This window comes from Ictidomys tridecemlineatus, chromosome 7 (assembly GCF_052094955.1).
Source record: "Ictidomys tridecemlineatus isolate mIctTri1 chromosome 7, mIctTri1.hap1, whole genome shotgun sequence".
NCBI classification, from domain to species: Eukaryota; Metazoa; Chordata; class Mammalia; order Rodentia; family Sciuridae; genus Ictidomys; species Ictidomys tridecemlineatus.
The window spans coordinates 105623575-105633332 of record NC_135483.1 but is presented as its reverse complement, the minus strand read 5'-3'; positions in this window follow the sequence as shown (position 1 = coordinate 105633332).

Genomic DNA, 9758 nt, shown 5'->3' with positions numbered 1-9758 from the left:
CAAATATGGAAACACCGTAGCCTTGGTCACCCTTATTTTTTCACAAATGCACCGTGCATCTGGGTTTGTTTGTTTGGTTGGTTGGTTTTCAAGAAAATAACAACATGTAGCTCCCTGATGGCTAATGAAATGTGTGCTTTTTTTACTCCTGTGTTCTTACAAATATCTTCATTTTAAATTCTGATATAGGGAACAAAGTTAACCTAACCACCATGGGTTGGTAAATGTTAAACAACCAGCTTTCCAAGCAAAAATGTCCAAATGTGTAGCATTTGCCAACTTTCATGGTGCAAATATTTTCACCATGGCGGATTTTTAAGCCACCAACATAATGTCACGGAAAGCAAAGTTGGGAAAAATGTAGGAGCGCTATCAGCCCTTGCCAGCTGGTAAGAGACGGTTCCAGGACACTACTGGACACAATGCATATAAACAGAATCTCTTTGGGTCTCTCGATATTTTTAAGACTATAAAGGGGTTTTAAGATTAAAAAAAAAAAGTACGAGAATATCAATTAATATAAAAAAATAAAATAAAACTAAAAAATGTTTGAGAACCACTATATCAACCAAGATCAAATAATGTGCAAAGGATCACACTGGGTATCACCACAAGGCTTCACCTTTTGGAGGCTCACGCCTAAAGCAGAGTCCCTGATGGAAGACCAGCTGGAGGGTCAGAAGGGACCTGTGGCCTGAGGGCTGAAAGGTGAAGGTTCCTGACTCTGCAGGAATCTGGAGATGCCAACTCTGAGCTCAGAGTGGCAGCAATAGGGAGAACCTGGGTCCTGCTGTCCGTAGGTCCTACCTTCTGATGAAATCCGCAGTGATCAATTCATAGATACAGGTGGATGCTTAGGACCTCACTGTCAATGCACAGGTGGGATGAGCAGGGACAAAATGGAGCAGTGTAAGTCTGACAGTTTGAAGACTGATGAACAGAGGAAATGCCCCTGCAGAAGAGAGCCAGACTGAGCCAACCAGATTGAACTTGCCTGGATCCATTGACCCTGGAACTGGAGAGAAGGTGCTGGAGCCCAGCTGGTTAGTGACCATCCTGGCCTTACCCTTGCTCATCAGGGTTTTTCTGAGGATCAATATGGGCTAGCTGTGGTTTAGGAGCTGGGAGTCCCAAAATGAATAATACTTCCCTACACTTAACCTGGTGGACAGACAGACAGGGACACCCAGAGGGCACGGAGGGACTGCCATGATTTGGACAAGTGCAGGATCCAAAACAGGCATCAGCAGACTGGTTGGCTAGGCAGGAGTCTGCAGGGTCTTCCACAGGATATTGCCTGTGCCAGGCTGTGAAAGGGTGGCAAACATGCCCTCATGCCAGGGTGGGGCAGGGTGGGGGCAACATGCCATGGCAAGGGTGCAGGAGAGCCTTGGGGCCAGGAGGCAGGACCATAGAGCCAGAAAGACATCAAGGAGGATACCAGGGCCAAGAGGACCCTGAGGGTGCCCTGTGCAGAGTCCTGGCTGTGAAGATAAAGTCCTCCTTATCACCCAGCTAGAAACTTCCAGCTACCAGGGCTTCCTGTCCCAGAGGCCCCAGAAAACCTGGTCCTCTAGCTCAGGATTTTGTGACTGCCATTATTCCAGTCTATCCAGAAAACCCTCCAGCCCCCACTCTGCTAACACATCCTTCCCACCTCCCTGGGACGTCCTGTAAGCTGTCTCCTTACAGTCCTGGAGGATGTAAGCTGACAGCTACTGATACCATTTTCCCCCAACACAGGCAGGAGGCCTCAGAAAAAAAGATGTGAGCAGGCCAGGGACACAATGGATAATGCATCTGACTATGGTTCAGAAGATTCTAGAAGGATTCTAGAAGAAAGATGTTTGACTAGCATGAAGGGTTGAACCTCAAAGAGTGAACCTGTTTCTATCTCTGGGGCCCACCCAACATCCTGGGTGTACCAGGTGAATGCCAATAAATGGCCTTTTTGCACAGAAGAGGAAGGTGATTTGGTTTCGGTGACAAGCAATTAAGTCATATTGTCAGTTGCAGAAGTACAGTCAGCCATGGGAAGCAAGGAAATGGCTCACTGGACAGGAACACTGGCAGCTTTCAGAACTGAAAATGAATAGGCAATCAGTAAATGTGTGACATATATTATGGATTAGATGGGAGGTGTCCCCCAAAGCTCATGTTCGAGACAATGCGAGAAAGCTTCGAGGTTTATAGAGACTGAGAATTCATCAAGTGCTTTGATGCAAATCATCCCATTTAATGTCCCCAACCCCACAAGACAGGAAAGACCACTCCCCATCACCAATAACAACATATATACTTCAATTGAATAAGCAAAGGCTTAGAAAGGATAAGTAATGTACCCAGGGTGACCCAGCTGGTTCATACTGGGGCCACAGGGCTGCCTGACTCCACAGCTGTCAGCCACCAAAACTCAAGGTTGTATATGAGGAATCTTAGAAAGGACAGGAATACACCTCTGCAAAAGCTGGAAAAAACAGAACAAGTTTTCCAAATTCTCAAATGACACTCATGTTGTAGTCATAAAAGACACTGCCACCAATGCTGTCTCACTCAAATTGAGTTTGGGGGATACTTGTCATTGTTCCAGGGCTGTGGATGACTGCAACACTGAGAAAAATAACTAGACTCCTCCCTAAGTGGAGGCCCCTGGGGTAAGGGACAATAATTCTAAGCCCTCTAGGCTTGAGAGTCAGGAAAGAAAATGAGGCATGGTTTCCAGCTACACTCAGAGGCAATCAGCCCCAGATTCTCTGTACCAATACTAGACAGTAGAGGACCTCATGGACATAGGGGACCAACCAGCCAGTTTCCCTGGCTCCAGGAGATAATAAGTGATTGAGCTGACCCAAACTATACAGTCTGATCCACTGGGCCTTAGTAATTGGTTCAGGTATAAAAGTGACCTGAATTGGTCCCATTAGAGTGACTCTCAGGACACTACCAGGAATTTTAGGACCCAGGTGCTTTCTCTAACTCCAGATCATGTCACTGTGCAAGGATGAGATCTGAAACGGTGGCAGCCATCTTTGCTACCATGATGGAAGTTGGCTGGTGATGAGCTGGCAATAGAGCTGAGCACAGGAAATCACAGAGATTGAAGTCAGAGTTAAATGTCACTAACAAGAGAAAATGTATCAAGAACTGCTAGTTTCCTGCAGAAATATCCATTCTTTCCTCTATTGTCCTTAGTAATCAAACCTTGATTTTGTACAATAATATGAATGTGGGACTGTGCCCATGAGAAAAACTACATTTCCCAGAGTCCCTTGCTGATGGGAGTGACCATGTGACTATGTTTTGGCCAATGGTATTTAAGTAGACATTGTTGCTCAGCGCTCCCAGTAAAGCTCCTTTCAAAGGGAGTTGACCAGGCTGGAAGACCCTTTCAATCAAGGGTATGCTGAAGGTTCTAATAAGAGCAACTATTCAGTAGAAGTATCCAGATTAGTCAGGAAGAGGTAAAACCATCTCAACTTCAGATGACATAATCTTATATATATATCAAACCCTAGTAAGTCCACCTTTTTCTGAGCTAATAAACACCTCTTTTTGAGCTAATAAACAAGTTCAGCACCATTACAAGGACATAAGATCAGCATATAAAACTCAGTTTCATTTCTAGACTCTAGCAATAAACAAACCTAAAATGAAATTTTAAAATATTCTATTAATCTTAACAGCAAACTGAGCACAGCAGTATACACCTGTCACCCCAGTAATTCTGATTCCGGGAGCTGAGGCAGGAGGCTCAAATGTTTGAGGCCAGCCTGGGAAACTTAGCAAGACCCTGTCTCAAAATTTAAAAAAAGAATAAAACATTATGCCAGTATGTGGAAAGAGTCCCAATTTGACACCAACTCTTTCAGAATATAGGAAAGGAAACTCTTGTCAACTCATAAAGTCAGCATTACCATAATTTCAAAGCCAAAAACATAAGAAGCAAAGAAAACTTGGACAAATATCCCATCATATGCACAGAAAACTCTTTTTTTAAAAAAAGAATTCTTATGAATAAATTTAACAAAGGTGTAACAAATGTTTAACATAAAACATAATTGAAAGAAATGAAAGAAGACTTAAATAAATGGAGAGACATCTGGTGTTCACAAATTGGAAGACTCGATATTGTTAAAATGTCAATACTTCTTGGTTTATAAATTCACTCAAAATTCCAACAGCCAGGGGCTGAACTGTGGTACATTTCATGCTTAGCCTTCATGAGCCCCTGATTTAAATCCAGCAAACCCCCCTCCCCAAATGTTTTTTTCAAAAGCCTTTTTCACAGAAATAAACAAGCTGATCCTAAAATTCACATGGAAATGCAAGGGACTCGGAACAGCCAAAAATATCTTGAAAAAGAAGAAAAAGTTGGAGGACTCACACTTTCCAGTTTGTGCACAGGGATACGAATAGTCTTAGCTACTCTGTAGGCTGAGTCAGGAGGATCATGAGATGAAGGGCTGCTTCGGCAACATAGAAAAGATCCTGTTTTAAAAACAATTACTACAAAGCTACAGCAATCAACACCGTGGTACTGGTACAAGGAGAAACAAACAGATCAATGTAATGAAACTGAGAGTTCAGAAATAAATTCATACCTCTATGATTAATTGAGTTTCAACAAGGGTATCAAGATCATCCCCAAAAATGGTGCTAGGACTACTAGATATTAACATGCAAAAGAATTAATTTAGACTCCTGCCTCACCCCATGTAAAATGGATCAAAGCTTAAGTAATAAGAGCTGAATCTATACAACTCATAGGTATAAATTTTTATGATTTGGATTAGATAATGGATTCTTAGATATAAAACACAAGTAACCAAAGAAAAATGGATAAATTGAGAAACATCAAAATTAAAAACTTTGTTCATCAAAGGACACTATCAAAAATGTTAGAAGACACCCCACAGGATAGAAAAAAAATTACAATCACATAACTGATAGGAGTCCAAATACAAAACACAAAAATAGCCTAATTTAAAAACAGGCAAAGGATATGAATAAACATTTCTCCAAAGAAGATATACAAATGGTCAATAAATACTGTGGAAGATGCCCAGCACACCAATCATTAGGGAAATGCAAATCAACACCACAATGAAATATCTCTTCTCACTAAGACAGCTGTCATCAAACAGATAGGAAATTACAAGTGTTGGTAAAGATGTGGATAAACCCAAACCCTTGTGCATTATGGTACAGCCACTTTGGGAAACAGTTTGGCAGTTCCTCCAAAACTTAACATAAAGTCACATTTGATCAAGGAATTCCACTCTTGGGTATATACTGCTCCAAAATGAAAATATGTCTACTCAAAATTTTGTCCACAAATGCTCATAGCAGCATTATTTTTATAGCCTAAAAATGGAAACAACCCAAATGCCCATCGACTGACAAATGCTTAAACAGAATGTAATCTATATCATTCAACGGACTATTTATTATTCAGCAATAAAAAGGAATGACGTACCGATATATGCTGCAATATGATGAACCCTGAAAATGTGAAGTGGATGAAGCCTGACTCAGGCTTCTAGTTTATATGAAGCATGCAGAATAGGAAATTCCAAAGACACAGAGAATGGGTTCATGGTTGCTAGGGTCCAGGGCTTGGGGAAAATGCAGCTGATGGCAGTTTCTCTTTGGGGGTTGAAAGTTTCTAGAATTAATGATGATAGTCACACAACTCTATGAGTACACTAAAAGTCACTGAACTGTGTATTTTAAAGTGGTTAATTTTATCATCTGTGAATATCATAATTTTTTTGAATGATCCTTATTATTTAAGCCAATTTGAGATAGACCTACTGTCCTACCTAGGGGCTAGTGAACTACCCACCCCGTTTGCCTGACTCCAAGACAGGCAGTCTGATTTTTCTTGGAGCATGGGTGGTGTATTAGTCAGCTTTTTTGCTACTGTGACTAAGGGGCACGACCAGAAAAACTGCAGAGGAAGAAAGTTTATTTGAGGACTCTCGGTTTCAGAGGTCTTAGTCCATAGAAAGCTGGCTCCATTCCTCAGGGCTCAGGAGAGGCTGAACATCATGGTGGGAGAGTGTGGCAGAGGGAAGCAGCTCACATCATGACCAAGAAACAGAGAGACTCCACTCTCCAGATACAAAATATATACCCCATAGCCACACCCCCAATGAACCACTTCCTCCAGCCACACCCCACCTGCCTCCCGTTACTCAATTAATCCTGTCAGGGATTGATTCACCAACTAGGTTAAGACTCTCACAACACAATCATCTCTGAACCTTCTTTTTTTTTTTTTAGAGAGAGAGAGAGAGAGAGAGAGAGAGAGAGAGAGAGAATTTTTTAATATTTATTTTTCAGTTCTCGGCGGACACAACATCTTTGTTTGTATGTGGTGCTGAGGATCCAACCCGGGCCACATGCATGCCAGGCGAGCGCGCTACCGCTTGAGCCACATCCCCAGCCCCTCCTCTGAACCTTCTTGCATTGTGTCACACATGAGCTTTTGGGGGACACCTCACATCCAAACATAACGAGTAGTGATTAGGCCTGGCTGTGACTGACTGGATCCCCAGGACCAGAGAGCCCTGGGAAAGCTGTGAACAGAACCAAAGGAGTCCCTTCAGCTACCCAAGAGTGGAATTCCTTGATCAAATGGTAACTATGTTAAAGAGTCCCTTCAGCTACCAAGAGAACTAAGTCCCAAGTTCTTGCCCAAACTCCCTGTTAATTTTTGGGAGTGGGAATGTTCCCTCTCTTGTTCTAAAGCAGGATGATTGAGGGATCCCATCAGACTGGCTTAGGAGCCACTGGCTTTGGAGCATGGGTGGTGTGTTAGTCAGCTTTTTTGCTACTGTGGGTCACTGGACAGCCCATGGCCAAGCCTCCTGGCAGGTGTCCATGTGGTACAAGGAATGGCTTCTCCTGGTCTAGAGCAACTCGGGATGTTTCCAAGGGCAGAGGGCCATGCAGAGGGACATGGAGCACCCCATGCAGCTTGTTTCACAGCCTCATCCTGAAGGGGCTCCAGTATACTGCTTGAAATTAAATCCATGCGGGGGTGTGCCTGTTGTGATGTGTTAGGGTCTGGATGTGAGGTGTCCCCCAAAAGCTCACATGTGAGACAATGCAAGAAGGTTCAGAGGAGAAATGATTGGGTTGTGAGAGTCTTAACCCAATCAGGGAATTAATCCCCTGATGGGATTAACTGAGTGGTAACTGAAGGCAGGTGGAGTATGGCTGAAGGAAGTGGGGCATTGGAGGTGTGGCTCTGGGGCATATCTTTTGTAGCCGGTAAGTGGAGATCTCTCTCTGCTTTCTGATCATCATGTGAGCTGCTGCCCTTGCCACACTCGTCCACCATGATGTCCTGTCTCACCTTGAGCCATGAGGAATGGACCAGCCTTCTATGGACGGAGACCTCTGAAACCATGAGCCCCCAAATAAACTTTTCCTCCTCTACAGTTGTTCTGGTCGGGCACTTTAGTCATAGCAGCTAAAAAGCTGACCAAAACAAGATACTTCTGTGGCCTTGAGGAAATTGGTAACTCCAGCCTTGAGCATGTCCAGGCTAAATCTCCCCAACAACGGCCCATGTGTGGGGGTACACAGTGGATATGGAAGTCTGAGAGCTAAGCCACCATGGGCTGTTGTTGGGGACATTTTCCCCTCAGCAGACACATCCTAGACAGCACCTGTCCAGGGGAGAGTCCGTCATGTGCTCAGGTGAGACTCAGGCTGGGACTCCTGGCCTCACTCTCAAGGCGACAACTCGGCCATCCCTCCATGCCACAGCTCAAGTGGGCAATCAGCCTCCAGGAAGCCAAGCCAAGGAATCACCCTTCAGGGTCTCACGAGAGAACAGGCTCAAACTCTGTTCTCTGGCTTTCATCACAAGTATTTTTTCATGGAGGATTACCCAGAGGACACACCTTGCACAGAGTCCTGGAGGTCACGGTCACCTGACCGTGTGGTGTGCCCCTCATGGAAGGGCATCCACTGACCTGCTCACCAGAACGGGCTGCAGAGCCCACAGTGAGGGTTGTCACAACAGGCTTGGGAAAACACAGGCTATGGCTCTTTTCTCCCGTGGGGTTGTAGATTTTTATAAAAAAAAATCTTTCTTTTTAAGTATACATCCACCCAGAAAAAGGCACAAAATAAAAATGTGCAGATGATATACTGAACACCAGTGTAACTACCAGCCAAGGAAAGAAATACGACATCGCCAACTCCCAGAAGCCTCCAGCGGCCCCTCCACTTCACCAAGAGCAACTTCACTTCAATGACATTATAGAGTAAGGACTCTCGGTGCGAGATTTTTGTCTTGGTCTGTTTTCTGTTGCTATCAAAGAAATCCGAGACTGGATAATCTATAAAGAAAAAGCCCATTTTGACTCACAGTTCTAATGCTGGAAGGTCCAAGGTCATAGCTCCAGCATTCGAGTGACTTCTGGTGAGAACATGAGGCTGCTTCATTCACTCCATGGAACACAGTTTCATGTGTTTACCGGCCATTAAAATTAACTCTTTGGCAAAAATCCCGATTCAAGTCTCTTTCACAAGTTTCAGGCTGGGATTTTTTTATGCTTTTCTTATCGATTTGCAAGAGCTCTTTATATATTCTGGGTAGGAGAACCTTGTCAGTTGTATGTGCTAAAAATACATTCTCCCGTTCTCATTTTGCTTTTTATATACTTTTAACGGTCTCTTAGGCAAACAGGTATTCTTTTTTTTTATTATTATTTCTTTGTTTTATTAAATTATTTATTTATTCTAATTTGTTATACATGATGCAAAATGCCATTCATTTCATATTACACATATAGAGCACACTTTTTCAAGTCACTGATTGTACACAAAGTATTTTCACACCATTCGTGTCTTCATACATGTACTAAGGGTAATGATGTCTAACTCATTCCACCATCATTCCTACCCCCTTTCCCCTCCCTCCCCTTTTCCCTATCTAAAGTTCCTCCATTCCTCCCGTGCTCCCCCCACCCCCCCCCATCGCCATTATGACTCAGCATCCTCATATCAAAGAGAACATTCCGCCTGTGGTTTGGGGGGATTGGCTTACTTCACTTAGCATTTCATTTGGATAGACAGGGATTCTTAATTGCAATGTAACCCAATTGATGAGTCTTACTCTTTATAGTTTCTGCTTTTACACCCTATTTTAAAGTCCTCTCCCTACCCCATAGATATAAAGTCATCTTCTGATTGTGATAGCCTTTGGATGTTTCCCCTCGACTAGGCTGAACTACAGTCCCCACTATGCCCTTCCTAGCCGACTTTCAGCAAGGTCAAGAGCTGAAAGACAGAAGGGAGTCAGCGGCCTTCTGAGCCTGCCCCCTCCTCTAGTTATCCACTCAAACCCTTGCTTACGTGTTGCTGCAAAGGGATTTTGCAGATGTGATTATAGTCCCAAGTCAGTTGACTTTACCATAATCAAAAGGGAGATTATCCTGGAAGGGCCTGACTTAATTAATTGAAAGTCCTTTTTAAAAGGGCTTAGGCCTTCCCTGAGCCACACTGCAAATAGCCACTGGGTCTCCCCTCCCCACGGCCTACCCTATAGACTTTAGGCCTGCTCCCAGCCCAGAGTCCAATTCCATGTAATAGATCCATCACACGCACACACACACACACACACACACACACACACACACACACACACACACAATCCCTGGCTGGCTGGCTGCTTCTCTGGTTGAATGTCCACCAAACATCTATATTATTCTCTAATGCCACATTGGTTTGCTTTTCTC